At 45.7% G+C, this 27,080-nt stretch overlaps 1 protein-coding gene across 4 annotated transcripts in view; it reads left to right on the top strand.

Annotated features, from left to right (window-relative positions):
• The window catches only part of atxn1a (ataxin 1a), a 191,433-nt gene that overhangs the window by 141,973 nt on the left and 22,380 nt on the right, over nt 1-27,080 (top strand). The window contains exon 1 of one of the 4 annotated variants that reach the window (XM_055876641.1): nt 20,449-21,068. The exons of the other annotated variants lie outside the window; for them this stretch is intronic. The gene's annotated coding sequence lies outside the window, so the exon portion shown is untranslated. Of the gene's footprint in view, nt 1-20,448; nt 21,069-27,080 lie in introns of those variants that run through there. 4 annotated transcript variants of the gene reach the window in all.

The raw sequence follows: 27,080 nt of genomic DNA, 5'->3' as shown, positions 1-27,080 counted from the left end.
CAAAGCGAAAACAGGTTTTTAGAAATGTTTACAAAATGTATACAAAAAACATACAGTTGAAGTTGGAAGTTTACATACACCTTAGCCAAACACATTTAAACTCAGTTTTTCACAATTCCTGACATTTAATCCAAGTAAAGATTCCCTGTTTTAGGTCAGATAGGATCACCACTTTATTTTAAGAATGTGAAATGTGAGAATAATTGTAGAGAGAATTATTTATTTCAGCTTTTATTTCTTTCATCACATTCTCAGTGGGTCAGAAGTTTACATACACTCAATTAGTATTTGGTAGCATTGCCTTTAAATTGTCCACAAGCTGTCCACAAGCTTCCCACAATAAGTTGGGTGAATTTTGGCCCATTCCTCCTGGCAGAGCTGGTGTATCTGAGTCAGGTTTGTAGGCCTCCTTGCTCGCACATGCTTTTTCAGTTCTGCCCACAGATCTTCTATATGATTGAGGTCAGGGCTTTGTGATGGCCACTCCAATACCTTGACTGTGTTGTCCTTAAGCTATTTTGCCACAACTTTGGAAGTATGCTTGAGTTCATTGTCCATTTGGAAGACCCATTTGCGACCAAGCTTTAACTTCCTGACTGATGTCTTGAGATGTTGCTTCAATATATCCACATCATTTCCCTTCTTCATGATTCCATCTATTTTGTGAAGTGCACCAGTCCCTCCTGCAGCAAAGCACCCCCACCACATGATGCTGCCACCCCCGTGCTTCACGGTTGGGATGGTGTTCTTCGGCTTGCAAGCCTCCCCGTTTTTCCTCCAAACACGGTCATTATGGCCAAACAGTTCTATTTTTGTTTCATCAGACCAGAGTATATTTCTCCAAAAAGTACAATCTTTGTCCCCATGTGCAGTTGCAATGTGGCTTCTTCCTTGCTGAGCGGCCTTTCAGGTTATGTCGATATAGGACTCGTTTTACTGTGGATACAGATCATTTTGTACCTGTTTCCGCCATTATCTTCACATGGTCCTATGCTGTTGTTCTGGGATTGATTTGCACTTTTCTCACCAAAGTACGTTCATCTCTAGGAGACGGAACGTGTCTCCTTCCTGAGTGGTATGAAGGCTGATGGTCCCATGGGGTTTATACTTGTCTACTATTGTTTGTACAGATGAACGTGGTACCTTCAGGAGTTTGGAAATTGCTCCCAATGATGAACCAGACTTGTGGAGGTCTACAATTTTTTTTCTGAGGTCTTGGATGATTTCTTTAGATTTTCCTATGCTGTCAAGCAACGAGGCACTGAGTTTGAAGGTAGGCCTTGAAATACATCCAGAGGTACACCTCCAATTGACTCAAATGATGTCAATTAGCCTATCAGAAGCTTCTAAAGTCATGACATCATTTTCTGCAATTGTCCAAGCTGTTTAAAGGCACAGTCAACTTAGTGTATGTAAACTTCTGACCCACTGGAATTGTGATAAGTGAAATAATCTGTCTGTAAACAATTGTTGGAAAAATGACTTGTGTCATGCACAAAGTAGATGTCCTAACCGACTTGCGAAAACTATAGTTTGTTAACAAGAAATTTGTGGAGTGGTTGAAAAAACCCAGTTTTAATAATGACTCCAACCTAAGTGTATGTATACTTCCGACTTCAACTGTAAATACCTTATTTACATAAGTATTCAGAGCCTTTGCTATGAGACTCGAAATTGAGCTCAGGTGCATCTTGTTTCCATTGATCATCTTTGAGATGTTTCTAAAACTTGATTGGAGTCCACCTGTGCTAAATTCAATTGATTGGACATGATTTGGAAAGGTACACACCTGTTTTTATTAGGTCCCACAGTGTATAGTGAATGTCATAGAAAAAGAAACAAGCCATGAGGTCAAAGGAATTGTCCCTAGAGCTCCGAGACAGGATTGTGTCGAGGCGCCGATCTGGGGAAGGGTGTCAAAAAATGTCGGCAGCATTGAAGTTCCCCAAGAACACAGTGGCCTCCATCATTTTAAATGGAAGAACTATGGAACCACCAAGACTCTTCCTAGAGCTGTCCGCCCTGACAAACTGAGCAATCAGGGAGGTGACCAAGAACCCAATGGTCACTCAGACATAGCTCCAGAGTTCCTCTGTGGAGATAGGAAAACCTTCCAGAAGGACAACCATCTCTGCAGCACTCCATCAATCAGGCCTTTATGTTACAATGGCCAGATCAAAGCCAGTCTTTAGTAAAAGGCACATGACGGCCCGCTTGGAGTTTGCCAAAAGGCACCTAAAGACTCTCAGACCATGAGAAACAAGATTCTCTGGTCTGATGAAACCAAGATTGAACTCTTTGGCCTGAATGCCAAGCGTCACGTCTGGAGGAAACCTGACACCATCTCAATGGTGAAGCGTTATGGTGGCAGCATCATGCTGTGGAGATGTAACGGCTGTCTTCGGGTGAAAGAGAGGAGGACCAAAATGCAGCGTGATGATAATCCATATTTTAATTAGGATATTTAAATGACGAACAAAAAACAACAAACTGACAGAAGGAACCGAAAACGCTACAGTCCTGAACATGGGAACACAGAACAGATGAACACACGAACAGGAACAATCACCCACAAACAAACAGTGAAAACAGGCTACCTTAATATGGTTCCCAATCAGAGACAATGACAAACACCTGCCTCTGATTGAGAACCATATTAGGCCAAACAACAAACCCAACATAGAAACACAAAACATATAATGCCCACCCAGCTCACGTCCTGACCAACTAAACAAAGACTAAACAAAGGAAATAAGGTCAGGAACGTGACAGGGGATGTTTTTCAGAGGCAAGGACTGGGACATTAGTCAGGATCTAGGGAAAGATAAACGGAGCAAAGTACAGAGAAATCCTTAATGAAAACCTGCTCCAGAGTGAAAACCTCAGACTGGGGCAAAAGTTCACCTTTCAACAGGACAACGACCCTAAGCACACAGCCGAGACAACGCAGGATTGGCTCCAGGACAAGTCTCAATGTTCTTGAGTGGCCCAGCCAGAGCCCGGACTTGAACCCGATCGAACATCTCTGGAGACCTGAAAATAGCTGTGCAGCGAAGCTCCCCATCTAACCTGACAGCGCTTGAAAGGAGAAACGGGAGAAACTCCCCAAATACAGGTGTGCCAAGCTTGTAGCGTCATACCCAAGAAGACTCAATGCTGTAATCGCTGCCAAAGGTGCTTCAACAAAGTACTGAGTAAAGGGTCTGAATACTTATTTAAATGTGATATTTCCGTTCGCAAAAAAATCTAAAAAACAGTTTTTCTTTGTCATTATGGGGTATTGTGTGTAGATTGATGAGGGGAAAAAAATATTTAATCAATTTTAGAGTAAGGCTCTAATGTAACAATATTTGGAAAAAGTCTGAATACTTTCCGAAGGCACTGTATTTTTTACAAGAAATCATGAAGAAACAGAATATTAATGAAGTATGAGGAATAACAGAAGTGTATTCTCAGCAAAAACATTAATTGACCGTACCACTTCCTCCAACATGGACTTTTTTTGGCACCGGTGTTTGAAGCGCTGTCACCATGAAAATGTTTCAAATGAACTTGTCTCAGCAGCATAAATATTTGATGCAAAGAGGGTATAAATTGCTGATTTTGTCAATATGACTTACCAAGCCAAGCAGAGCTGTTTGTTTTATCAAGATACTAATCATACATTCACAGCTAGGTTACATTGTAACCACAAAGCGGCCACAGTGTGCTCACATATGGGGCTCACCCAAGAATGTTACATTTGTAACTGAATGAAAACATTTGAACAATGTTATTTAACCGATTGATGATGAGAAAATAGATGGTAAAATGCAGAATGGTGTTAAATGCCTGTAAACAGGAAAATTATTTTACAGATTAATATATTAGGCCTACTGATTATTTCTCAATTGCGAGTGTCACGTTCCTGACCTTATTTCCTTTGTTTAGTCTTTGTTTAGTTGGTCAGGACGTGAGCTGGGTGGGTGTAGTCTATGTTATGTGTTTCGTTGTTTAGGTTTGTCTAATTGGCCTGATATGGTTCTCAATCAGAGGCAGGTGTTTTACGTTGTCTCTGATTGGGAACCATATTAAGGTAGCCTGTTTGCACTGTTGGTTTGTGGGTGATTGTTTCTGTCTTTGTGTTCTGCACCAGATAGTACTGTTTTCGGTTTTCACATGTATTGTTTTGTAGCTTGTAGTGTTCACGTTATTATTCTTTATTATACATGTTGAACACTAGCCGCGCTGCGTTTTGGTCCTCTCCTTCATCCCAGGAAGAAAGCTGTTACAGCGAGCTACTCGTTGCAACCTTTGGTAGGCTGATGGAATACTCAGAGTCAGAGGCTGTTATACAGCGAAGCTAAGACATGCCTGGGCCGTGCACCTCATGGTTCTTACAGGCAAAGTGAAATTATACAATTCATTTGCTCAAGTTACATGCCGCTCAAATGATATTTAGCAACACAATTGGACCAACACCATCGGACATGAAACAACGATACAAATATAACAACAGCACAACATTACTAATCATTGAAAATGACAAATGACCCAATGGATCCTGATAACTTCCTGGTAAAAAAGTGGGGGTGAAAACACATACATTTTCACCCCTATTTTGAAAGTGGGGATGCAGCTGCTCCATTTGATCCATTGCTCAGTGCATAGAAAAGAGGTCAGAAGAGATGAGAGTGTTTTTTTTGTTTAACTAACCCTGTCTGGTCACTTATTGCTCTGGTGATAGTAAACTGCCAGTGGATTATCTGCAGAGTCACAGCACAGTGGCATGCTGGAGATAGTGTTGGGTTACAGGCTGATAGTGTGTGGATTTGGGGTCTGTGTGTGTGGGGGGGAACAGGTTAACGGGTTAGGTTTGTACATGTGAGAGTCATGCCTGTTCCATGGGACAGCTGCATATGGAGAGCTGTTATACTTACTAGGGTCAGGTTCTGCATCGTAAACACACAAACACACACGCACCCTCACCTCTGTTATGCTATGGTTGAGAAAGACCAGCATTGTATTAAAGCTAGCTAATTTCACTGTCCTCTCTTCTCCTCTCATATCCTCCTCTCCCTATCTCTCATCTCCTCCTCTTCCTCTCTCTCTCTCCTCTTCTCATCTCCTCTTCTCCCTCTCTCTCTCCTCTCTTCTCCTCTGCTCTTCATCTCTTCCTCTCCCCCTCTCTCTCCTCTCTTTCTCCTCTCATATGCTCTCGGCAATAGTGTGTGGTTTGATAGTGTAGCAGGCCTAACCATTCACCGTGGGAATGATTCAAGTGCAACAGTCAAGTGCGGCCTTTTCCCACAATCCAAGGGTGCTCTCTAGTTTAATTTTTACTTTTATATTTTAATAATTTTCAAGAAGATTTTTAAGGTTAACCACATTACAATGTTTTTGAGAGACAAAGATGATATTATAATATAATTGTTATTGTATATATTTTTTTACCAGGATTTAAAAAATTCCCCATTTTCATGTCAGCCAGTCGCGACCCTAGTTTGGCAACCGCTGATATAATGGCTTCAAATCTGCACAAAATCATATTTACACAAACAGACAGAAACACGTATACACATTCATTCACACATACACACACACTCTCATCTCTCTCGCTACCTCTCTTTCACTCTCACACACATACCACACACATACACACACATACCACACACGTTCTTGCAGAACTACAGTATCTCACCCATGTGACTTTTCCGAAACTCCACAAACCTTGGATCTGATTGGTTGACAAATAGCCTCAGCAAATCAAAGTCTCAGAACTAGTTTGGGGCTTTATTCTAACACCCACTTATCTTTCTATTTAGCGTGTTTTGGGAAGGAAAAGTCATTGTTTTTCCTGGCACTCTTTCTTACGTGACATCCCTCCATCCCTCTCTCGTACCATCCCTCTTTCCCTCTCTAAAAGCTGTGCGTTCAGACAGGAGTGAAGAGACTTTTCCTGAAATACATAGAGGCCAGTGCCAGGTTAGAGTTGAATATTTCAAAGGCTGCCTATCTCTATTTTATCATTTTGCAGGGGAGAGGAGGGTGGGTTAATGCTGTGAGATCTCAGGCTATGGAGGTGGAATGTACTTTCTCAGAGTAGTATGAAGTTTTTCCTTGAAACTGATTTAAGGTCAGTGTTGGGTTTGTCTTCCTAATGGTTAAAGGCTCAGTGCAGTCAACAGTGTGATTTTCCTGTGTTTTATATATATACAGTACCGGTCAAATGTTTGGACACTCATTCAAGGGTTTTTATTATTTTCTAATGAAGACATCAACACTATCTATATATAAAATATAAAATTGTGGAGGCCAGGTCATCTGATGCAGCACTCCATCACTCTCCTTCTTGATCAAATAGCCCTTACACAGCCTGGAGGTGTGTTGGGTCATTGTCCTATAGTAACCAAAAAAGTGTTAAACAAATCAAAATATATTTTATAGTTGACATCCTTCAAAGGATATCGCAGACAACCCTGTGTCTATTTTGAAGAATCTAAAATATAAAGAATATTTTGATTTGTTTAACACTTTTTTGGTTACTACATGATTCCATATGTGTTATTTCATAGTTTTGATGTCTTCACTGTTATTCTGCAATGTAGAAAATAGTAAAAATGTAGAAAATAGTAAAAAAAATAAAGAAAAACCCTTGAATAAGTAGGTGTGTCCAAACGTTTGACTGGTACTGTGAATACATAGTATATCCACACTATGAGGATGGATTAAAATAATGTGACATTTTGAAAATGATGTTAATGCCCTTCTAGTGTAAGAGCTGTTTGAAAAGACCACCTGAAATGTCAGCCTGTTTTGGTGGGATGGAGTTTTGGCCTGTCTGGTGACATCACCAGGATGGGAAATTAGTTAAAAGAGCAATAATAGAGAGAGAGAGTTCCAAACCTCTTTGTCAATAACAGCTCGTTCAGTTTTCCCCTCTCCACTCAAACCCCTCCCAGACAGTCCTAGAAAAATTCTTGCTTGAGAAATTGCTCTTTGCTAAGAAGCTTTTTTTGGATTCATTTTTAAATGTTTTTAATTGAAAATAATCACAGTAAGGTACTTAATTGTTACCTAGTAAGGATTTGATATTTAGATAAAAATGTCTGCATTGTACCTTTAAGCTATGGTTTTGGGAAGGGCAACTTCTATCTGGAGTTGCCCATCATCTCACTCTATGCTAGGATGGTTACTATGGAAATTGTCTCTCTTAACAACCATTAATACATTCTAAGATAGCTAGCAGGAGATTTCAAAGAAGGCTCACGAGATTACTCAGGAAAGTGACTGGGTAACTGGGATGGATACATATGTTGAGGGGACCGGATGACACCTACGTCACCTTAGAGGACCTGACCTACCTTGACAACGTCACCTGGCTCAAAGGGACCTCGGTAACTAATGTAGTGATGCTGCATCTCCATAGTGTTCATTCATATCCACATCTGATAACATTCTAACAAGATGTCATCATCATTCTGCTACATAGTTAAGTAGTTAAATGGCCTGTAAATGACAACTGCAGGCTAGTTGTGTTCAGTAAATGTATGGTTCTTACTGTTCAGTTCTCTGAATGTGTGATTTCTCTCCCTGACTTTCCTAGACTCTCTACCCCATGGGTCTGTGCAGCACGTGTTTTTTAAAGGTGTTTGTGTTGGTTAGTGAGTATGTGCTTGTGTGTTTCGAGAGTGCACAATGTGTGTGTGTGTGTGTGTGTGTGTGTGTGTGTGTGTGTGTGTGTGTGTGTGTGTGTGTGTGTGTGTGTGTGTGTGTGTGTGTGTGTGTGTGTGTGTGTGTGTGTGTGTGTGTGTGTACTGCACGTCACTGTGTGTAGGCTGCTCTCTCCCTCTCCCTGGGACAGGTCCTCTGGTTCCCATGCTATCAGATGACGGTCGGTTTATAGAGCTGTCGTCCAGGGTAGAGGGCGGGGGCAGTGTGTGTGTGTGTGTGTGTGTGTGTGTGTGTGTGTGTGTGTGTGTGTGTGTGTGTGTGTGTGTGTGTGTGTGCGTGCGTGCGTGCGTGCGTGCGTGCGTGCGTGCGTGCGTGCGTGCGTCACCCACAGTACACACTGCTTGTTTATTAGCTGAGGTCTGTCTAAACGTTTGATCTGTCACAAATAAATCATTACTGCCCTTTAAAATGGCCGCCGTGCCTCGAGACAATATGTTTGTGTCTAGAAGGAGGGCAGTGGATTGGTACCATGTGAAGCAGTAGTTAACAGTGTGCAGTATGGGGGTGATTAGGCCTTACAAAAGACTTACATTACACAACAAGATGCTGTGTTATACAGAGAGCACATTGGATGCACTAGTTCAATAGTTCCGTTCACAATGGAAACATTACCATGTTGAATAGACCCACTTTTCTGTCCATTATACTGTAGCAGCAAAATAACAGGCACAATCACCTGTACAGAACATGATGTACATGATGTGTACATGATGATTGGCCAGACAGTGTGTTTTTGTGCGTGCGTGTGGACACCTTGTTGTCCAACACCTTGTTGTCCAACACCTTGTTGTCCAACACCTTGTTGTCCAACACCAAACCAGAAAGCGTGGACCTGTGTGCGAGTGAAGAGAGCGAGTGTGTGTATGTGTGTGTGCCCCAGTTTTGAGACACGTTTTGCTTTTGTTGCCCATGTTTGATAAAACACACACCTAGATGGAAGGTTGTTGTTTGATCAGTTTATATGACCACGTTCATATTATAAATAGTCATTAGAATTTATTTCACCTTGTTCATGGTTTTCACCTAGAACTCAGATCTTGGGCAAAGTAATCGTCACGCGAGCCTAGTTCACTGATGCAGAGTTGCTAACAAGCGTAAACTTCTGAGCTAATTTGATGACCCGATTCAGTCCTAAGAACAAAAAGTCATGGGTATGTCCCAAAGGGCACTATATTCACTAATGCACCCTATGGGCCCTGGTGAAAATCAGAACACTATAGGGAGCAGGGTGCCATTTGGGACACAGACCATAATAATAACAGTCTAGCTGCTTTACAAGGTTCAGATGTTTACATGTAAACTAAGTAGGACCTTTTATTCATATATTCATATTTCGACAGAGTGACCTTAAGGGCCTGTTGACCTTTACATGACCGAGCTAGGCCTGCTGAATCACTTCGATTCACACATACGGGTGAGCACACACATACACTATCAAATTTCAAGTTTAATGTCACGTGCACAAGTACAGTGAAAGGCCTTTCTTGCAGCTCTAACCCCAACAATGCAGTAATCAATAACAATGTATTACAAAAAATAACAAGGTAGAACAAAAATGAGATATAAAAATAAGAAATGAGAAGAACACGATAAAGTAAGTAAGCATACTATATACAGAGTCAGTTCCAGTATCAGATTTACAATGTGCAGGATACTGGATTGATAGAGGTAGATGTGTATAGGATTAAGGTGACAAGGCATCAGGATATGTGATAAACAGAGTAGCAGCAGCGTATGTGATGATTATATGTCAGCGGGTGTGTAGAGTCAGTATAAATGTATGCGCATATTATGTGTGTGTGAGCAAATGGAGATGGAGGGAGTGTTTGTGTGTGTGTTGGAGTGTCAGTCCGTAAGTGTTTAGGGCCCTGTGAGTGTGCATAGCTATTTAGTTAGCTATTTAGTTAGCTATTTAGCAGTCTTGTGGCATGGGGATAGAAGCTGTTTAGGAGCCTATTGGTGTCACCGGTACTGCTTGCGGTGCGGAAGCAGAGAGAACAGTCTATGGAGTCTTTAACGATTTTCCGGGCCTTCCTTTCAGGGAGCTCGGTCCCAGTGATGTACTGGAGCTCGGCCCCAGTGATGTACTGGAGCTCGGTCCCAGTGATGTACTGGAGCTCGGCCCCAGTGATGTACTGGAGCTCGGTCCCAGTGATGTACTGGAGCTCGGTCCCAGTGATGTACTGGAGCTCGGTCCCAGTGATGTACTGGAGCTCGGCCCCAGTGATGTACTGGAGCTCGGTCCCAGTGATGTACTGGAGCTCGGTCCCAGTGATGTACTGGAGCTCGGCCCCAGTGATGTACTGGAGCTCGGTCCCAGTGATGTACTGGAGCTCGGTCCCAGTGATGTACTGATGCTCGGTCCCAGTGATGTACTGGAGCTCGGTCCCAGTGATGTACTGGAGCTCGGTCCCAGTGATGTACTGGAGCTCGGTCCCAGTGATGTACTGATGCTCGGTCCCAGTGATGTACTGGAGCTCGGTCCCAGTGATGTACTGGAGCTCGGTCCCAGTGATGTACTGGAGCTCGGTCCCAGTGATGTACTGGGCTGACCGCACCACCCTCTGTAGCGCCATGCGATCGAGGGCGGTGCTATTGCCATAGCAAGCAGTGATGAAGCCAGTCAAGATGCTCTCAATGGTACAGCTGTAGAACTTTTTGAGGATTTCAGGGCTCATGCCAAACCTTTTCAACATTCTGAGGGGCATGTGCGCTTGTGTGTGGATCATTTTCAGTTCTCAGTGATTTGGACACAGAGGAACTTGAAGCACTTTACCCGCTCCACTGCAGCCCCGTCGATGTCCACAATCAGCTCCTTGGTCTGATGTTGAGGGAGAGTTTGTTGTTCCGGTCCCACACTGCCAGGTCACTGACATCCTCCCTGTAAGCTGTCTCATCGCCGCTGGTGATCAGACCTTTCACCGTCATGTCGTCAGCAAACTTGATGATAGTGTTAGAGTCGTGCATTGCTACGCGGTCATGGGTGAACAGGGAGTACAGGAGGGGACTAAGCACACACTCCTGTGGAGCCCTCGTATTGAGGGTCAGTGTGATGTTGCCTACCCTCCCCACCTGGGGGTGGCCCGTCAGGAAGTCCAGGATCCAGTTGCAGAGGGAGATGTTCAGTCCCAGGGTCCTAAGCTTGGTGATGAGCTTGGAGGGACAATGGTGTTGAACGCTAAGCTGTAGTCAATGAACAGCATTCTTACATAGGTATTCCTCTTATCTAGGTGGATAAGGGCAGTGTGGAGTGCAATTGAGATTACGTCATCTATGGATCTGTTGGGGCGGTATTCAAATTGGAGTGGGTCTAGGCTCGGTGTCGGCGCTCACACCCGGCACAATGTTGTTAATGTCAAGGCATGCATAAAGGTTTTGGCCGGGGTAGGCCATCATTGTAAATAAGAATTTGTTCTTAACTGACTTGCCTAGTTAAATAAAGGTTAAACCAAAAAATAGAAATAAAATGCATTGAGTTTGTCTGTTAGAGAGGCATTGTTAGGCTGATCATGGCCGGGTCGTCCTTTGTAATCCGTAATGGACTGTGGCCCCTGCCACATGCGGCGGGCATCGGAGCCTGTGTAGTATGATTCCACCTTATTCCTATATGTGACTCACCACCTGGATTCGGTCTTATGTAGCAACATGTGAAATTATGTTTTTTACATTGGATAAAAGTAAAGAGCTACAAAATGGTGTATCTTACACTGCATCTGAGGAACAATGGGAAAGTAATTCTGCTTTGAAAATGTTGGTATATAGTGAGGAGCTCTTCTTTGTCTACACCCATTAAGCATCGTTCACACCCTCTTAAGCTTTAGGCCCACCCATTTTGTTTCGCTCTCTGAGCGCACACTTGACACTGGCCGATGATTTGTTTACCTCTGGATAACATGAAAACAGCCTAACCAGCTCTGCTGGCAACAATTTCATAACGCTTTTTTGCAGACATTTACTGACACCGGCGTAACCCGGAGACAGGTGTTTTCTCCATCTCTTTAGCTATCATACTCTAATTCCACTGATTTCAAAACTTGATCCTCTAGAAAGTGGAGAGCAACACTTATGCAGCTCCACTACATAATACATTTTTTTAAAGCCGCATTCGACAGGATTACCAACACATACTGAGGAGTTCAAATAGACAGACGCCTTCCATATGGCAGACCAATCCGAACTCTTCTCTCAGCATGTCCAGCCCACTCATTATCTCAGCCAATCATGGCTAGTGGGAAGGTTGCCAACTTTTTCTGTGGCTTAACCAACAAGGCTCGTAATTTAACAATTATATTCGTATTTACAGATGGCATACAAGTTTGTTATTAAGGCACATGAAAGTTCACATGTTCGAAAAGGCATTTCTGCCAAGAAAAGCATTTTGATTATTTAAAAAAAAAATGTAAGTTCATGCGGCTCTCCTGTGAAGTCATAACTTGTGACATATGCCTAGTTTCCTGAATCGGGTCACATATTATCCTTTTGCTCATTTGATGACTCTGCGGAGGTCGTAGTGGGACTTATTGTAGTTGTTCCTGTCCTCAGCGTAGCCTCAAGGTTGTCTGCGATAGCCCTGTGTGCGGTAGCCCTATCCTTTAGGTTAGCGCCAACCTCAGTGTTAATCCAGGGCTTCTGATTGGGGAAGCAGCGAACCTTGCATTTCGTAATGAAGCCACTGACGGAGGTGGTTATCTTATTGATGTTATCATCTGAGTCCCGAAACATATTCCGATCAGCGCTAGTAAAGCAGTCCTGTAGAATAATCTCTGATTCTGGTGACCATTTCTCCACGGAGCGAGTCACGGGCAATTCCTGTTTGAGCTTCTGCTTGTAAACAGGAAGCAGGAGTACGGTGTCATGATCTGATTTGCCTAATGGCGGACGAGGGAGGGCCTTGTATGCTTGCTTGTGGATAGAATTCCAGTGGTCCAGGACTATATCATCCCTAGTGGCGAGGGAGACGTGTTGATGGAAGTTGGGCATCATGTTCTAGTGACGTGGAATTAAAATCGCCGGCAACCAGAAAAGCAGCCACTGGATGTTTTCCTGCTTGGTCATAGCCTCGTATAGTTCGTTAAGTGTCAGCTTGTTATTGTTCTTGTCCTGAGGTGGAATGTATACAACAGTCACAATAACAGCTGAAAACTCCCTCGGGAGGCAGAATGGTCGTCATTTGAGCATCAGGTATTCCAAGATGGGTGAACAATAGGTCGACACTTCCACCGTGCTCCAGTCAGCGCGCTAGTTGTTGTTGATGAAGAGGCAAACCCCTCCCCCCCTGATTTCCCGACTCCACTGTCCTATCCACACAGTGAATGGAGAATCCATCAAGTTGGATAGCCATGGGTGGTATCTTGTCAGAGAGCCATGTTCCAGAAAAGCAGAGATTATTGCAGTTTTGAGTATCCCCTTGGTAGCAAATCCATGATCAGAGGTCATCCATCTTGTTATTAGAGTACATACACGCATGCACACTCACACACACATACGGGTAAGCACGCACATACACGCTATCACACACACAACCAAACACACTTATCCTTTGTTAGATTCTGTCACATGGAAGTCCTGTCTGCTTAATTAGTGGTCCGTCTGTGAGCAAAATGCCTGGCAGGTTGAAAGGAACTATGGAACACAGAAAATCGAATCAAATCAGATGTAATAGTCACATGTGCCGAACAGGTGTAGACCTTAACGTGAAATACTTAGTTACAAGCCCTTAACCAACAATGCTGTTCAAGAAATAGAGTTAAGAAAATATTTACTAAAGTAAATAAAAAATAAGTAGCACAAAAAAAAAAAAAATAACGAGGCTGTATACAGGGGGTACTGGTAACGAGTCAATGTGCAGGGGTACAGGTTAGTTGAGGTAATTTATACATGTAGGTAGGGGTAAAGTGACTATGCATAGATAATAAACAGTGAGTAGCTCACATAGGTGTTCCTTTTGTCCAGGTGGGAAAGGGCAGTGTGGAGTGCGATTGAGATTGCGTGGATCTGTTGGGGCGGTATGTGAATTGGAGTGGGTCTAGGGTTCCTGGGATGATGGCGTCACTCTAACTGTAACAGTGCCAACAACATGTTGTAACGTTGTATTGAAGTGAATTTGATTTCTCTAACCTCTCTCTCTCTCTCTCTCTCTCTCTCTCTCTCTCTCTCTCTCTCTCTCTCTCTCTCTCTCTCTCTCTCTCCTCTCTCTCTCTCTCTCTCTCTCTCTCTCTCTCTCTCCTCCCTCTTTCTCTCTCTCTCCTCTCTCTCTTTCTCTCTCTCTCTCTCTCTTTCTCTCTCTCCTCTCTCTCTTCTCTCTCTCTCCTCTCTCTTCTCTCTCCCCTCTCTCTCTCTCTTCTGTCTCTCCATTTTCTCTCCTCTCTCTCTCTCTCTCTCTCGCTCTCTTCTGTCTCTCTCTCTCTCTCTCTCTTCTCTCTCACTCTCTCTCTCTCTCTCTCTTTCTCTCTCTCTCTCTCTCTCTCTCTCTCTCTCTCTCTCTCTCTCTCTCTCTCTCTCTCTCTCTCTATTCAATTCAATTCAATTCAAGGGGCTTTATTGGCATGGGAAACATGTGTTAACATTGCCAAAGCAAGTCTCTATCAATCTCTCTCTTTTTCTCTCTGTCTCTCTCTCTCTCTCTCTCTCTCTCTCTCTCTCTGTCTCTCTCTCTCTGTCTCTCTCTCTCTGTCTCTCTCTCTCTGTCTCTCTCTATCAATCTCTCTCTTTTTCTCTCTCTCTCTCTCTCTCTCTCTCTCTCTCGCTCTCTATCAATCTCTCTCTCTCTTTCTCTCTCTCTCTCTCTCTGCAAAACAAAATTCTTTTTTAGTTGGTTTGTATTATTGTCATTGTTGATTGTTGGGATATCAGTGGATTGTTTCTGTATAATGTGTCCTTGAATGAGTCTGTGTGTGTGTGTGTGTGTGTGTGTGTGTGTGTGTGTGTGTGTGTGTGTGTGTGTGTGTGTGTGTGTGTGTGTGTGTGTGTGTGTGTGTGTGTGTGTGTGAATTTGTTTGTGTTTGTATTTGTGTACTCAAGCCTATAGGATTATAGAGCAATAGAGGGATTTAGCAATGCTTTGCCCGTCCATTCCTCTCTCTTTCTAATCCCAGACACACATACACACACACACACACACAAACACACTCCCTCTCTCTCTCTGTGTGTGAGTAGTAGGTTGTAGTGGATTAGAGAGTTGGTGAATGGGAGCAGGAGGAGGATAGTGTCATAGTACACAGAGAGTACACAGGCTAACAGGAGGGTTCGTGATGAGGACAAGACTGAAGGACTGAGAGATTTATTTCAGCTTAACAACCCACTGGGTTTATGTCTACAACCCAGGCCAGTAGTATGCAGTTTGCATGTTGATAAGGTAGTGTTTATGTCTGTACTGCTTCCCACCCACACACACACAAACACATTAGAACAAACACCCACATCAAAGTAAAGATTCTGCTGAGGCCGGGAATGTTATTTCCATGATTTCTCCGTCAGATCGGTTGACTCATAGTTCATTCTGTTTATTGGGGTCAGATAGATGTTGAGACCGGTGTTTCAAGTGCTTTGGAATGGTTTCTCTGTAGCATTAGGAAAAGATGGGAGAGAGAGATACAGATAGAGATAGAGAGAGAGAGAGAGAGAGAGAGAGAGACACAGAGAGAGAGAGAGAGAGACAGAGAGAGAGAGAGAGGGGTAAATATATATAGAGAGATGTAAAGATGGAGAGAGGGAGGAAGAAAGAAAGATAGAAGCAGAGAGACTATTCCTTCTGAGTGGCTGTAGCTAGGCTGCAGTGTGGGATTGTGAGGAGTGTGTGGGTTCTCTCTGATATGTACAGGCTGCAGTGTATGTATATAGAACCTTTCAGCTGTCACCTTGGTGACTTGCTACTGACAATGCTCTCCTCTCCTGCTTACCAATGAGAAAGAGAAGAAGAGAGGAAACAGTTGAGAAAGGAAGAAAGAAATGAAAACATGAGGAAGGAAGAAGGCATTCCAATTTGCTCTGTTTTATGGTTGATTCTTTCCAGTGTGTCAAATAGTTATCTTTTTGCATTCTCTTGATTTGATTGGGCCTAAATGTGTTGCTGTCCAGGGGCTCTGTGGGGTTTGTTAGTGTTTGTGTTTGTGAACAGAGCCCCAGAACTAGCTAGCTGAGGGGACTCTTCTCTAGGTTAATCTCTCTGTAGGTGAGAGCTTTGTGGTGGAATGTGTGGGCATCGCTTCTTTTTAGGTGGTCGAGTTTAGCAGATGTCAACACAACAAGCCTTTTAGGGTTGGAGGGTTTATATTTTGTCCTGTAGCTCATCCAATGTAATTGGAGAATCCAGTGGGTTCTGGTAGTCTTTAATAGCTGATTCTAAGTTTAGTAAATTATCATGTATATGTTTTTGTTATTGGTTCTTTGTTATATGGCCGAAAAGGTTGGAAAAGTGGTTTATCTATACATCTCTATTTTGGATAGGTAGCTCTTCGTGTTGTTTTTGTTTAGTGTGTTAAAATTTTCACAGAAGTGATTTGATTCTATGGATTCTTTAATCACATTGATCTGTTTTCTGATGTGCTGTTTCTTCGTTTTTCTTAGTGTATTTCTTTATTGTTTTAGTGTTTCACCGTGGATTTCTTTATTGTTTTAGTGTTTCACCGTGGATTTCTTTATTGTTTTAGTGTTTCACCGTGGTTTTCTTTATTGTTTTAGTGTTTCACCGTGGATTTCTTTATTGTTTTAGTGTTTCACCGTGGTTTTCTTTATTGTTTTAGTGTTTCACCGTGGATTTCTTTATTGTTTTAGTGTTTCACCGTGGTTTTCTTTATTGTTTTAGTGTTTCACCGTGGTTTTCTTTATTGTTTTAGTGTTTCACCGTGGTTTTCTGAGTCTAGGTGTTTTTGGTTGGAATGTTTTCTCAATTTCTTTCTTAGATTTGATCTAGTCTTCATCAAACCATTTCTCATTGTTGTTAGTTTTGTTATGTTTTCTATAAGAATTTTATATGTTAGCTTATAGGTCATAAATATTGTTCAAAATTCCTAGGAGGGATTGGATTTGTTGTTTGCCAATAGTTTTTTGGTAGTTTCTACGCTACCTTCCTTCCATCTATAGCATTTCTTAATAGTGTGCAGTTTCGGCTTTAATGCCTCATGGTTCACTATTGCTCTGCTACCCCTCTCCTCCTCTCCCTCTCAGTGAGTTTCAGTATGGTTGACTATTGCTCTGCTACCCCTCTCCTCCTCTCCCTCTCAGTGAGTTTCAGTATGGTTGACTATTGCTCTGCTACCCCTCTCCTCCTCTCCCTCTCAGTGAGTTTCAGTATGGTTGACTATTGCTCTGCTACCCCTCTCCTCCTCTCCCTCTCAGTGAGTTTCAGTATGGTTGACTATTGCTCTGCTACCCCTCTCCTCCTCTCCCTCTCAGTGAGTTTCAGTATGGTTGACTATTGTTCTGCTACCCCTCTCCTCCTCTCCCTCTCAGTGAGTTTCAGTATGGTTGACTATTGCTCTGCTACCCCTCTCCTCCTCTCCCTCTCAGTGAGTTTCAGTATGGTTGACAATTGCTCTGCTACCCCTCTCCTCCTCTCCCTCTCAGTGAGTTTCAGTTGACTGCACTCGCTTCTAAATAAACAACACACAAACTAATTGAATTACAGAGCGTGGCTAATTTGCTGCTACGGTAACAGACAAGTCTTCCTCACCATGCAGGAGCTGTTATTGTGAGCTGAGTTGACCGTAGATCTGAAAACACATTTTACTAGATCAGCCCCCACTGTAGCTCTGTTGACCATAGTTCTAAAACAGATTGACCCACAAAGACAGAGGGCCACTATCCTAATCCTAATTGACTGACTTGTAAAAAAGTACTCTGCCATGTCACCCTTTTACCTACTACAAATAGAGATGTCAGAATGAACAGTGTTACAGTAAGAGCCCACCGATAACATGGGCTCTGATTTGGTAGTGTATGAGGTAACCATGTAACCATGAGAGGCTTGATGCAGAAGGTGACCTTAGGCAATTCTAAGAACAGTTCGCCCAACCCCAATACTAACCTGAACAATTAGGGGAGTTAAACTCAAAACTGACCCTAAGTCAGTGGTTAGGGTTAACATCTACTTACTCCCCAGGGAGAGAGACAGTAAGCAAAGAAGTCAACCCCACAACACACACAGGAAGCAGCGATGTGTTTAGGCCTATGTGGGTCTGGCATGTCTACTGGGATGCATTAGCACTGTGTGTCCGTGCTTCCTACTATAACACTCATCTCCTCTCCTCACTGCAGAAGAGAACATCTCATATTTGTTTGGAAATCAACTTTATTTAGGTCAACTAACACAACAGCGACTGCTTGTAGTGTAGTTCTGCTTTCTGTGAGGAGGAGGGAGATGGCCCTCTACCCTCTAGTGGGGAGGAGGGACGGTGCACTGAGCTTGGCACAGTGGTTTCTCTCTGCAGTAGCTGTAGTAATTGATATGGGTTCATTCATTTTTTTTTTTTTACTGGTATGGGTTCATGACATTTTACCTGTGTGTTTGTGAGGGCCGGTAGCTTGGTTATGGAGGTGTGTGTAGGTGTGTATGGGAGGGCCGGTAGCTTGGTTATGGAGGTGTGTGTAGGTGTGTATGGGAGGGCCGGTAGCTTGGTTATGGAGGTGTGTGTAGGTGTGTATGGGAGGGCCGGTAGCTTGGTTATGGAGGTGTGTGTAGGTGTGTATGGGAGGGCCGGTAGCTTGGTTATGGAGGTGTGTGTAGGTGTGTATGGGAGGGCCGGTAGCTTGGTTATGGAGGTGTGTGTAGGTGTGTATGGGAGGGCCGGTAGCTTGGTTATGGAGGTGTGTGTAGTTGTGTATGGGAGGGCCGGTAGCTTGGTTATGGAGGTGTGTGTAGGTGTGTATGGGAGGGCCGGTAGCTTGGTTATGGAGGTGTGTGTAGGTGTGTATGGGAGAGCCGGTAGCTTGGTTATGGAGGTATGTGTAGGTGTGTATGGGAGGGCCGGTAGCTTGGTTATGGAGGTGTGTGTAAGTGTGTATGGGAGGGCCAGTAGCTTGGTTATGGAGGTGTGTGTAGGTGTCTATGGGAGGGCCGGTAGCTTGGTTATGGAGGTGTGTGTAGGTGTGTATGGGAGGGCCGGTAGCTTGGTTATGGAGGTGTGTGTAGGTGTGTATGGGAGGGCCGGTAGCTTGGTTATGGAGGTATGTGTAGGTGTGTATGGGAGGGCCGGTAGCTTGGTTATGGAGGTGTGTGTAGGTGTGTATGGGAGGGCCGGTAACTTGGTTATGGAGGTGTGTGTAGGTGTGTATGGGAGGGCCGGTAGCTTGGTTATGGAGGTGTGTGTAGGTGTGTATGGGAGGGCCGGTAGCTTGGTTATGGAGGTGTGTGTAGGTGTGTATGGGAGGGCCGGTAGCTTGGTTATGGAGGTGTGTGTAGGTGTGTATGGGAAGGCCGGTAGCTTGGTTATGGAGGTGTGTGTAGGTGTGTATGGGAGGGCCGGTAGCTTGGTTATGGAGGTGTGTGTAGGTGTGTATGGGAGGGTCGGTAGCTTGGTTATGGAGGTGTGTGTATGGGAGGGCCGGTAGCTTGGTTATGGAGGTGTGTGTAGGTGTGTATGGGAGGGCCGGTAGCTTGGTTATGGAGGTGTGTGTATGGGAGGGCCGGTAGCTTGGTTATGGAGGTGTGTGTAGGTGTGTATGGGAGGGCCGGTAGCTTGGTTATGGAGGTGTGTGTAAGTGTGTATGGGAGGGCCGGTAGCTTGGTTATGGAGGTGTGTGTATAGGAGGGCCGGTAGCTTGGTTATGGAGGTGTGTGTAGGTGTGTATGGGAGGCCGGTAGCTTGGTTATGGAGGTGTGTGTAGGTGTGTATGGGAGGGCCGGTAGCTTGTTATGGAGGTGTGTGTAGGTGTGTATGGGAGGGCCGGTAGCTTGGTTATGGAGGTGTGTGTAGGTGTGTATGGGAGGGCCGGTAGCTTGGTTATGGAGGTGTGTGTAGGTGTGTATGGGAGGGCCGGTAGCTTGGTTATGGAGGTGTGTGTAGGTGTGTATGGGAGGGCCGGTAGCTTGGTTATGGAGGTGTGTGTAGGTGTGTATGGGAGGGCCGGTAGCTTGGTTATGGAGGTGTGTGTAGGTGTGAATGGGAGGGCCGGTAGCTTGGTTATGGAGGTGTGTGTAGGTGTGTATGGGAGGGCCGGTAGCTTGGTTATGGAGGTGTGTGTAGGTGTGTATGGGAGGGCCGGTAGCTTGGTTATGGAGGTGTGTGTAGGTGTGTATGGGAGGGCCGGTAGCTTGGTTATGGAGGTGTGTGTAGGTGTGTATGGGAGGGCCGGTAGCTTGGTTATGGAGGTGTGTGTAGGTGTGTATGGGAGGGCCGGTAGCTTGGTTATGGAGGTGTGTGTAGGTGTGTATGGGAGGGCCGGTAGCTTGGTTATGGAGGTGTGTGTAGGTGTGTATGGGAGGGCCGGTAGCTTGGTTATGGAGGTGTGTGTAGGTGTGTATGGGAGGGCCGGTAGCTTGGTTATGGAGGTGTGTGTAGGTGTGTATGGGAGGGCCGGTAGCTTGGTTATGGAGGTGTGTGTAGGTGTGTATGGGAGGGCCGGTAGCTTGGTTATGGAGGTGTGTGTAGGTGTGTATGGGAGGGATGCATCTTCTGTCTCTGTGTTGCATTTCATATTGTTAGTGATTATTAGTTGTTAGTGTGTGTGTGTGTGTGTGTGCGTGTGCATGCGTGCGTGCGTGCGTGCGTGCGTGTGCATGCGTGCGTGTTTGTGTATCACTCTCTTTCAATGGCCTCTTTCTAATAATCTCTCTAATCTCTATTGCTCTCTTTATCCCTCCATTCCTTCCTTCCTTCCTTCCTTCCTTCCTTCCTTCCTTCCTTCCTTCCTTCCTCCTTATCTCTCTCATTCTCTCCTCATTCTCTCTTCTCTCCACAGTATGTCACATTCCCTTCCTCGTTCTATCTCAATCACTCCCTATCTCTCCCTCCCCTCCTCCCTGTCTCCCTCTCTCCTTGTGAGTGTAGTGTGGGCAACCTGCCAGCTGGCGTGCATGTTTTTTGAATGAATACCTGATGAAGTTGGTGGAGGGAGGTGTGGGAGGAGCCGTGTGTGTGTGCTCTGCTCTCTTCTACGGAGCACACCCCTCTCCACCAGGACTCTGTTTGGGATTTTCCGCTTCGTTCCGGGTGGAGGGAGAGAGAGAAAGAAAAAGAGTGTGAGAGAGAGAGGCACCCTCTAGGGCTTTTTGTAAGAGAGAAGGACAGTGTGAGCTAAGAAGAGAGAGAGGGAGAGTGAGAGGCAGAGAGAGAGTGAGAGAGAGAGTGACAGTGAGAGTCAGGCTGGTAGCATGCAGCAGGAGAAGGCTACTCCAGAAGGCTACTCCAGACACACTGGTAAGCCACTTCAGACACTTTGTCCTCACACTGAGCCTCTGTCTGTCTATCTGTCCTGTGTGTGCTGTCTGCCGTTTCATTGAACTATACTATACTGTACTGTACTGTGCTATACTGTACTGTACTATACTGTACTGAAGTGTCCTGTCTGTCTGTGGTTCCTCTCACGAGGTGTGTCCCCTGTCTTCTGTTCTCTCTCTCCGGTCCTACACCTCTCTCTCTCTCCCTCTCTCTCTCTCTCTTTCTCTCTCTCTTTCAATCTGTCTGTCTGTCTGTCTGTCTGTCTGGCTGGCTGGCTGTCTGTCTGTCTGTCTGTCTGTCTGTCTGTCTTTCTTTCTTTCTTTCCCCTACTCTCTCCCTCTGTTTCTCTCTGCTGTTGCTATTTATCTTCCTCTTTCTCTCTCTTTCTCTCTCTCTCTCTGTCTCTCTCTCTCTTTCTCTCTCTCTCTCTCTTTCTCTCTCTCTCTACTCTACATGGTGTGTAAGTGAGCAGGGGAAGAGGAGAGGGCATGTCTGCCTGCCCTCCCCTTAAAGAGACACACACTGACGGAGAGAGAGAGGAAAGGAGAAAGAAAGAGGGAGAGATAGATAGACTAAGGTGGAGGGAGGAGGGAAGGGAGAAGGGAGAAAGGGAGAAAGAGGTGAAGGGAGAGAGAGAGAATTTAATTGAGAGAGCGAGCGAGAGAGAGAGAGAGAGAGAGAGAGAGAGAGAGAGAGAGAGAGAGAGAGAGAGGTACTCCTGGTGCAGAGTTGTACTACGCACCACAAGAGCTAGAGAACTCAAACTATATTTAGCTCTGAGATAATGTATCACGCTGTAGTTATCCCTGTGAGGACTGGACGGGGGAGAGGGTAGTACTCACACACACACACTATATGTACTGTATTACAGACTCACACACACACTATATGTACTGTATTACACACTCACACACACACTATATGTACTGTATTACAGACTCACACACAAGCAGTCAGTTTGTCCAGACACGCCAACATCTCTATGACAGTTAAGAACATTAAGAACCCAGTTTGCATGTTATTTGTGTTTGTTCCAACATGTTCTTGTTGACAATATACTAGGCTAGTCTAAGCTACTGCTGCTGGCCTAAAGACCTTTCATTCCACATTCACATCAATACATTAGTAAAAGATGACATATTCCCCAAAACATGCATATTTAATGAAAACAGATATACTGGCCTTCAGACCGTGTTCACACCTCTTGACTGTTCCCACATGTTGTTGTGATACAGCCTGAATTGTAAATGGATTCAATAGATACGTTTTGTCATTGGCCTACATACAATAATCCATCAGGTCAAAGTGGAAATATGTTTTTCAAAATGTTTACATATTGATCAAAAATTAAAAGCTGAAATGTCTTGAGTAAAGTATTCAACCCCTTTGTTATAGCAAGACTAAATAGTTTCAGAAATAAACGTTTGTGTAACAATTCACATAAGAAGTTGCATCGATTCACTCTGTGTGTAATAATAGTGTTTAACATGATTTTTGAATGACTACCTCATCTCTGTATCCTACACATACAATTATCTGTTAGGTCCCTCAGTCGAGCAGTGAATTTCAAACCCAGATTCAACCACAAAGACCAGGGAGGTTTTCCAATTCCTCGCAAAGATGGTCACCTATTTGTAGATGGATGATTTAAAAAAAGTAGATATTGAATATTCCTTTGAGCATGGTGAAGTTATTAATTACACTTTGGATGGTGTATCAATATACCCAGTCACTACAAGGATACAGGCATCCTTCCTAACTCAGTTGCCGGAGAGGAAGGAAATCAATGAGGCCCATGGGGACTTGAAAACAGTTACACAGTTTAATGGCATTGTAATTACTCCACAATAAATGCAAAAATGTTAACTTTTTGTTCGGATGAATGTGGGTTTGGCGGATGCCAGGAGAACGCTACCTGCCCGAATGCATAGTGGCAACTGTAAAGTTTGGTGGAGGAGGAATAATGGTCTCAGTCTGTTTTTTCATGGTTTGGGCTAGGCCCCTTAGTTCCAGTGAAGGGTAATCTTACGCTACGGCATACAATGACTTCCAACTTTGGGGAAGTCCCTTTCCTGTTTCAGCATGACAATGCCCCCATGCACAAAGTGAGGTCCATATAGAAAGGTTTGTCGAGATCGGTGTAGAAGAAGTTGACTGGCCTGCACAGAGCCCTGACCTCAAACCCATCAAACACCTTTGGGATGAATTGGAACGCCGACTGCGAGCCAGGCCCAATCGCCCAACATCAGTGCCCGACCTCACTAATGCTCTTGTGGCTGAATTGAAGAAAGTCTCTGCAGCAATGTACCAACATCTAATGGAAAGCCTTCCCCAGAGAGTGGAGGCTGTTATAGCAGCAAAGCGTGGACCAAATCCATATTAATGCCCATGATTTTGGAATGAGATGTTTGACGAGCAGGTGTCCACATACCTTTGGTCATGTAGTGTAGCTGTGCTTGTGTGTGTGTGTGTGTGTGTGTGTGTGTGTGTGTGTGTGTGTGTGTGTGTGTGTGTGTGTGTGTGTGTGTGTGTGTGTGTGTGTGTGTGTGTGTGTGTGTGTGTGTGTGTGTGTGTGTGTGTGTGTGTGTGTGTGTGGTTCATGCAGTCTGATGGAGGACAGGCAGGCAGCTTGGGTTACAGATCATCTGATACACACAGCTCTCTCTGTACAAACCCATGCAGGGCTCAGCTAGGTTCAGATGACACAGCTTTCAGGCTTTTGTGGTAGTGTTTGTGTGTGTGTGGGGGGGGGGGGGGTATGTGTGTCTATGATTGCATCTCTCAGGGTGATTACTCTCTGTAGAGCATGTAGCTTTTCTGTGTCTGGGAATGTGTCCTTTTCTGTGTGTGTGTGTGTGTGTGTGTGTGTGTGTGTGTGTGTGTGTGTGTGTGTGTGTGCGCGCGGGCGGGTATATGTGTGTGTGTGTTTATGTTGAATGGGGATCTGTCAGTGAACCATTACTCTCTTTTTCTCTAATGTAGGTCAGTAGCGGCTGCTCTCTCTCTCTCTCTCTCTCTCTCTCTCTCTTTTCCCTCTCTCTTTCCCTTTCTCTCCCTCTCGCTCTATCTCGTTCTCTCTCCATATCTCCCTCTCTCCCTCTCCCCTTCTCGCTCTCTTGCTTTCACTCTCCCTCCCTCCATCTCTCTCCAGGGGAGTTATAGCACAGTGGTTCAGCTCTCTCTCTAATCCTGCATGATAAAGCAGCAGAGAAGAGGAGGGATAGAAAGATAGAGGAGGGCCCAAGCGTGAAAGATTAGAGGCTGGCTTTCCCCGGGATACCGCTGGGATGGAGAGACACACTGCACTAATCTCTGTGTGTGTGTGTGTGTGTGTGTCTGTGTGTGTGTGTGTGTGTGTGTGTGTGTGTGTGTGTGTGTGTGTGTGTGTGTGTGTGTGTGTGTGTGTGTGTGTGTGTGTGTGTGTGTGTGTGTGTGTGTGTGTGTGTGTGTGTGTGTGTGTGTGTTTGTGTGTGTGATTGTGTTTGTGTATTAATCTAGTAAGGATATTCTATATGATCTCTCTCTGTAATGATCTTCTTCATCTAAGGAACAGGAAAGATCGGACCAAACACAGCGTGGTAAGTGTCCATGTTAATTTATTATAACTGAACACAAAAATACAAAATAACAAAGTGAATGAAAGAAACGAAAATCGAAACAGTCCTGAAAGGTGAAACAGCACAAAACAGGAAACAACTAAAAAGCTACCTAAGTATGGTTCTCAATCAGAGACAATGATAGACAGCTGCCTCTGATTGGGAACCATACCAGGCCAAACACATAGAAAAGAAAACATAGGGAAAAATCATAGAATGCCCACCCCAACTTACGCCCCGACCAAACCAAAATAGAGTCTTAAAAAGGAACTAAGGTCAGGGCGTGACAGTACCCCCACCCCAAAGGTGCGGACTCTGGCCGCAAAACCTAAACCCATAGGGGAGGGTCTGGGGGGGCATCTATCCGCGGTGGCGGCTCTGGCGCGGGACGTGGACCCCATTCCACCTTAGTCTTGGCCCACTTAGTTGGCGCCTCTGACGCCGACCTCGGACTGGGGACCCTTGCAGCGGGCCCCGAATAGGAGGGCGACTCTGGCAGCTCCGGACAGGAGGGCGACTCTGGCAGCTCCGGACAGGAGGGCGACTCTGGCAGCTCCGGACAGGAGGGAGACTCTGGCAGCTCCGGACAGGAGGGCGACTCTGGCAGCTCCGGACAGGAGGGCGACTCTGGCAGCTCCGGACAGGAGGGCGACTCTGGCAGCTCCGGACAGGAGGGAGACTCTGGCAGCTCCGGACAGGAGGGAGACTCTGGCAGCTCCGGACAGGAGGGAGACTCTGGCAGCTCCGGACAGGAGGGCGACTCTGGCAGCTCCGGACAGGAGGGCGACTCTGGCAGCTCCGGACAGGAGGGAGACTCTGGCAGCTCCGGACAGGAGGGAGACTGGCAGCTCCGGACAGGAGGGCGACTCTGGCAGCTCCGGACAGGGGGGCGACTCTGGCAGCTCCGGACAGGGGGGGTGACTCTGGCAGCTCTGGACAGGGGGGCGACTCTGGCAGTTCCGGACAGGAGGGAGACTCTGGCAGCTCCGGACAGGAGGGAGACTCTGGCAGCTCCGGACAGGAGGGAGACTCTGGCAGCTCCGGACAGGAGGGAGACTCTGGCAGCTCTGGACAGGAGGGAGACTCTGGAGGGAGGAGACACAGAGACAGCCTGGTGCATGGGGCTGCCACAGGGCCCACCAGGCTGGGGAGACCTACAGGAGGCCTGGTGCGTAGAGGATGCACCGGATAGACCGGGCTGTGGGGGAGCACTGGAGCGCAACCTTGGCACCACTCTTCCAGGCTGAATGCCCACTTTAGCCCGGCCCCTCCAGAGTGCAGGTACAGGTCGAACCGGGCTGTGGGGGAGCACTGGAGGTCTGGTGCTTACCACTGGCCCCTCTCCATTAGGCTGAATGCCCATTTTCGCCCGGCACGGGCGGAGCGCAGGCATAGGACGAACAGCTCCCTCCCAGCGCACCGGAGACACAGTACGCAGAGCCGGCGCAGGATACCCTGGGCCGAAACGGCGCACCGGAGACCAAACATGCTGGGCTGGCACAATCCGCCCTGGCTGAATGCCTACTCTTGCATGGCACTTGTGGGGGGCTGGCCTATAGCGCTCCGGGCTATGAGCGCGCACTGGCGACACCGTGCGCTTCACCGCATAACACGGTGCCTGACCAGTACTATGCTGCTTCCGGTAAGCACGGGGAGTTGGCTCAGGTCTATCGCCTGACTCCGCCAATCTCCCCGTGTGCCCCCCCCCCCCCTAAATTGTTTTGGGGCTGCCTCTCGTGCCTGCTGCGCTGCCTTACCTCATATCGCCCGCCTCTCCGCTTTCGCCACCTCCAGTTCTGCTTTCGGGCGGCGATATTCCCCAGCCTGTCTCCAGGGTCCCTTACCGTCCAATATCTCCTCCCAAGTCCAGGAGTCCTGAACCCTCTGCTCCTCCTTACAACGCTGCTTGGTCCATTGGTGGTGGGTAGTTCTGTAACGATCTTCCTCATCTGAGGAACAGGAAAGATCGGACCAAAACGCAGCGTGGTAAGTGTCCATGTTAATTTATTATAACTGAACACGAAAATACAAAATAACAAAGTGAATGTAAGAAACGAAAATCGAAACAGTCCTGAAAGGTGCAACAACACAAAACAGGAAACAACTACCCACAAACACCAGGTGGGAAAAGGATACCTAAGTATGGTTCTCAATCAGAGACAACGATAGACAGCTGCCTCTGATTGGGAACCATACCAGGCCAAACACATAGAAAAGAAAACATAGGAAAAAAATCATAGAATGCCCACCCCAACTCACGCCCCGACCAAACCAAAATAGAGACATAACAAAGGAACTAAGGTCAGGGCTTGACACTCTCCATCTCCTTGCCACCCTACATTGTAACTGTCTTGACTGAAGCAACCATGAACTACCACAAATGGGATCATGACAA

The sequence above is a fragment of the Salvelinus fontinalis genome, chromosome 22 (genome assembly GCF_029448725.1).
Source record: "Salvelinus fontinalis isolate EN_2023a chromosome 22, ASM2944872v1, whole genome shotgun sequence".
Lineage (NCBI taxonomy): Eukaryota > Metazoa > Chordata > Actinopteri > Salmoniformes > Salmonidae > Salvelinus > Salvelinus fontinalis.
The sequence above is the reverse complement of the archived record's forward strand: the minus strand, read 5'-3'. Positions and strand labels throughout refer to the sequence as shown.